A 5963-nucleotide genomic window follows, 5' to 3' on the forward strand; every position below is an offset into this window, starting at 1 on the left:
AGAACATGAGGAATCTGGGAGGAAATAGTTTATGGATAAGAATAAATTAAGGAATGGAAAATGAAAGAAAAACTGTATTTACACTAAGCATGAGCTATGCCACCTCTGGAGTGCTGGAAATCTCGAGGTACGTGTATGAAAGAGGGCAAGCAGGGGAATATTGAGAGGGGCAGTGAGATACAAAATAAAGCCTTACAAATTACAACTTTTTATACTTCTCAAAGCAATTTTCATAGGTACGATTTCATTGGATTGTTACAAAACATCTGGGATGTATAAAGTGTCAGAAGTGGATTCCCACTTTTAGTAATGGAAATATAATCTGAGATATTATGTAACTACAATTCCTAGATGGTAGGGCCAAGATTAAATTCAACGCTTTTCCCACTGGGCAGCATGCTCTCTCTCTCCATGGACTCTCCTAGTAGGCCACAAGTTCCTTACCTATAGTCTACTCAAAGGCCCTGAGGCCAGCAGCCTTCCACCAGCGCCCTACAACAATCATGAGCGTGCACACACACACACACACACACACACACACACACACTTCCTTTTCTATACTTGCAGTGTCCTAGGGGTGAAGAAACAAAGATGAGAAGCCTGGGGAAGGAACAGAGAAACTGTAAAGGGCACAAGGAACCAGACTAATGACATTGTCATCACAGCTTTCCCAGAAGGTCTTGAGAACTTTTTCCAATGGGTTCTATAAGCAAACTATACATGTGTATATATTTCTGGGTGTGACTAATGACCATGACATAAGAAAAGTCATAGATCATCCATTATAGGCATGGTGTCTCTGCAAAGCTTAAAACAGACCTAGGTGAACACCTAGCTCCTCCATCCTCTTGTTGTGGACCATGGGCCAATTTCTCTCACTTCATCTATGGAGGAGAACCACAGAACGATTTTAAGGATGAAGGTGATCATCAGTATCATCAGTACAAAGTGTCTAACACAGATCCAAGCAAATAATTCTTATTTAAACTATTCAAAGAGGCTGCTTCTTATATAAAATGGATATATTTACATATTTATTTTTTGCAAATGTAACAACTCCATTGCATTAGTTCGAACCTCTAGTAAGTCACAAGTTATGAGTTAATTAGTTATAACATAAGCTTCTCCAGGTTATAATCTCCATGAGGACAAAAATATTTTTCTTTTTTAACACTTTATTCTCAATGTAAGATACAGTGTTTGCCACATAATGGGCTGTCAATGAGTAGTAGAGAAGGTTGAAAATAAACAATGCATTGGACTAAGTAAAAATATCAATATAGCCAACTACAGCATTTACTCATATGTTGTAAAAGCGGCTTCAAAAGAAGCTCTTTGAATGTTTATTCTAATTTGAAATTCATCTTTTGCTCCAATTGTAGAATGCTTGAAAATAATATGGTTTTTGCCTAACACCAAGATATTATTTATAATTTTGTGTAACATATTTATAATTCCTAAATGATCATATGATCATGTACAAACAGATATGTGGTAGACATTTGTTGTTTTGCCTATTCATTTTCCTTTCCTTCAGTATCTGTGTGTGTCAGACCAGTTTTCCTTTGAGAACTTCCTTACTCCAGACTCAGTCCATATCATTCAAGGAGGACTGATCCCCACTCCTGGCTCCAGGGTGGCCGTGTGACCCTCCAACGAACGAAAATATAACAGCACCCTGGCCACTATATTGGCCTAGAGATGAGCAGTCCCAAGATTTGAGTTAGACCAGCAGTCCCAACCTTTTTGGCTCCAGGGACCGGAGTTCCTATGAGAATCTAATGCCTGATGATCTGAGGTGGAGCTGAGGTGGTGATGCCAGCTCTGGGAAGCATCTGCAAATACAGATGAAGCTTCACTTGCTGGCCCTCCATTCACTTCCTGCTGTGAGGCCTGGTTCCTAACAGGCCATGGACCAGTACCAGTCCATAGCCTAGCAATTGGGGACCCCTGAGTTAAACTATGAGAACAACATCTCTGTCTTTCATTTGAAATTACCATGTATATTGGCCATGTAAAATATGCCTGATTTGAAGATGCCAATGGCCATTTCGCTGCCATATGAATTTGCTTGAGAATGAAGCCAGTCAGAGGAAAGAGGGTCAAGACAAGGAGTGAGGCAGGTCACTAAAGATAATCTGGGTCCAGCCAATGCAGGTAAGTAAGCTAATAAATTTCCCCTTTGTTTTCTCAAGTCAGTTTCAAGAGTTTCTTTCTCAAAACATCAAGAGGCATGTCTAATACAAATGATCACATCAAAATTACCAATAGTTCAAGAACAATTAATAGGAGAAAAATATAAAATTAGGACAATTCCATCTACTAATTTATTTTGTTAAGTATGTAAGATAAGAGCATTATCATTCACTTTTCAAGAAAAACTAATGTTCATTGAGCACAGTCAATATTTATGAAGACCTACTATGTGTTAGACACTGGGCCGGGTCCTAACATGGGCATGCTCTGAGCCAGCAATTGACTTTGAGGACTGACACACTGAAAAAATGCCAGTGCATGAGGGCGGATGGATTTTTCTTCAAAGGGCCATTAAGTCAGCTCTCCCTTGTGTCTGGTATAAAGCATGCAAATGACTCTGAATGCTTTTATTAAAAAGTGAATTAAAGGTCAGAGGTGAATTTCTCTTAGTCCTTAATTTCCTGTCTGTGTGCCAAGGGCAGGCAGGAGAGGAGGGAGGGGCCAGGGGGCATGATTTGTTAAACACCAGATGAAGATCCGTGGTAGCTGAGAGAGGCTGTACCACAGGATCTGGCCAAGCTGAGCCTAGAGGCTGAAGCTGTGGAGAAATGGTTCCACATTTCTGTGGTCGGATGTTTAATATTGTCAAGGACACCGGTTGAAGGAGTTATTAAAAAGGGGGAGGGGGCGGCGATCAAGGCTTGTCATTTAAGCAGATGAGGTGCAAGAGTGAGAAACAGATGCTCAGATTTCATTAAACAGACTTCTGGGGATCTAGAATAAAAATTCGAATATGACTTTTCATTTTGGGGTTTTCTTCATTATTATATGTCTTCGAAACAATACCCTGCCACTGGGCTCTCCACTAAGTGCTAGATTATCACAGAGTCAAGCTGACTTGGGACTGAACAAAAGCTCTGCAACTGGCTATCTCTATGCTTCACTGTACATTACAAATTCTCTGAGCCTCACTTTCCTCATCTTAAATCAGAATATCAACATCTGCCTGTAGAATGGTATGAGAACTGTGTGATGATGCCTGTAGAAGTACTTTTTAAAAACCTTGTACATAGTAAGAACACAGCAAATGTTGGTTTTCTTTTCTTCCATTCCCAGTTTCACATAATTCAGCAAACATTGAGGCATTCTGTGGAGCAAGATGTTGGAATGGGACGGGACACATGATGGCAGTTATACAGCTGGCATTTGTATCTTACATCTGTTATTTACCATCCATGATACTTTGACAGTTTTCCTCCTTCAAGTTCATAGTTTTACTTAATCTTACAGATGGGTATAATCACCATTGCTTTATGTACCTCACAGCATTGTTAAAAGGATCAAATGAATCAATAAATTTAAAACTGCTTTGAAATAAATATATATCAAATTGTACACGAAATAAAAAAACATATTAAAAAAATTTACAAACATTGAAAGTAGATCGATTTTGGCAATGGAATTCTCAGATATGACACCGAAAGCACAAGCAACAACAACAACAACAAAATAGATAAATAGAACTTTATCAAAATTAAAACTTCTGTGTATCAAAGGACATTATCAAGAAAATAAACAACCTATAGAATATGTAAAAATATTTGCAAATTATATATCTGATGAGTCTAGTAGCTAGAATAGATTTTTTAAAAACTCTAAAAAGACAAAAAGTGCGGGGGGTGGGGGGAGGTGAGGCAAAGGACTTAAATAGACACTTCACCAAAGATCTACAAATGGCCAACAAGCACATGAAAAGATACTCACCATCATTAGTCATTAGGAAAATGCAATTAAAACCACAGTGAGGTACCACTTCACACCCACTATGATGGCTATAAAAAAATAATAACAACAGTGGAAAATAACAAATGTTGGCAAAGATGTAGAAAAATTGGAAGCTTTATACATTGCTACTGGAAATATAAAGTGGTTCAGGAACTGGAATGGGGAGAAACTGCTTAAAGGGGTAAAGAGTTTTATTTTGTAGTGATGGAAATATTTCGGTAATAGAAGTGACAGTTGCTCCACATTGTGAATATACTAAATGCCACTGAACTGTTCACTTTACAATGGTTAATTTTGTTATGTGAACTTCACCTGAATAAATTATTTTTTAAATAGATTGATAACTTCAATAATGTTCAAAAAAGGTTTATCAAAAAATTGTTCCCTATCTAAATATTTTTGTTTTTTAAAGAAAATATAGTTGTTATCTCATAATTTTTTAAATAAAACAATAAGTGCATCAATAAATCAACTAATAATATTATCTTGGAAAAATAGTCTGTTGTAAGGAACATAGAGAAGACGCCAAATAAATTTTCAAGCAATGTAACAGAATTATTGCCAATGATATCACTGTTTTGTGTCAAACCATTACCAAGTGAAATCAAAAAAATTAAAACTATCCATAAATTTGCCAAAAGAGCATGTAATACTATGACATAATGGCAAGAGTTTCCAAAGTATGTTATTTGTTTATTTTATATTTTGGTAATCCCTGTCCTTGTCTCTACTGAAGAACGTTCTTTCTTTAAATTAGAACTAGCTAAAAACTATTTAAAGAATACTAAGTGGCAACATTTATCTCAGCTCTAAAGCTCAGTCAGCTGAAAAAATAAAGTTGAAAAAACTTACAATTAATTACTGCTAAATCACAATTAATTTTACAATTAATTACAATTAATTTTACTGCTAAATCACAATGAAGACTATTCTAAGTTTGTTGATAGTTTGAAATGTGCTTATATTGATAGGATATTTTCTTTTACATGATGTGTTTTAAAGCTTCAAAGCTTATTTATGTGAAAATATTTCATGTTGAAAGAATATTTGATCATTAATAAAATTTGGCCTAAGTGTGTGTATATATATCACTCAAGATGTAACCTATTAAATGAAACTACTCTAAGTGTCTAAAACAGGATGAATTTAATATAAGAAGCTGGTTGCACAGGTAATGGGTGAGTGAAAAGCTACAGGAGACCATGAGGCACTCAGAGGTTCACAATGGCTGGAAGTTGCTACTGCTCCTGGACTGGAAGGACAAAGCAAAATGCCCAAGAGTCAGGGTCACCTGGTTGCAACTGGAATTATCATGAACCAGGGGCCATGGAAAAGATAAAGTGTCAGTTTGAGATAAAAGACAAACAGAGAGATGAAACATCTTGCCTTTTTCCTTTTTCCCACCCTCTAATCTCTCGCCAGTCCAGCCCTTGGGGAAACCCAGTCAGAAGCTGGCAGGTTGGTATCAGAGCCTAGGAAACAAAGACTTCAGGCTCCAGGAGCTTCTGTAACATAAAGGCAATCAGGGAAAAATGAGAAATGGACCTGAGGATTAGATGGTCAAAGACCAATACAAAGGGCAAAACTAATTAGCATGTGATGAGTATAACATCACATGAATTAGAGACATCCAGTCATGTACATTTAATCTCTGTCCTCTGTACTTTGGGAAATGGGCTGTCTGATGCTTAAGCTTACTTGTATATAGTTCGCTCCTGGATATAATAAAAATAGCACAGAAAAATAAATAAATAAAGCACTTTATTCCACAGGTAACAAAAATATTACACATCACTTTACACAGCACTTTCTATATATTATTTTCATTATTTAGATGAAGAAATTCGACCTTGAAGACTTGCCACGAACCTGAACTTTCCCTGATCCTTGATTCCTCTCTCACCATCTAAGCATCATGGAGTCTTATCTATTTTCACATCATGATCTCTGAGTTCACTAGAGAGATAGATATTATCTCCTAA

This window comes from Pteropus alecto, unplaced genomic scaffold, assembly GCF_000325575.1.
Source record: "Pteropus alecto unplaced genomic scaffold, ASM32557v1 scaffold25, whole genome shotgun sequence".
Taxonomy (NCBI): Eukaryota; Metazoa; Chordata; class Mammalia; order Chiroptera; family Pteropodidae; genus Pteropus; species Pteropus alecto.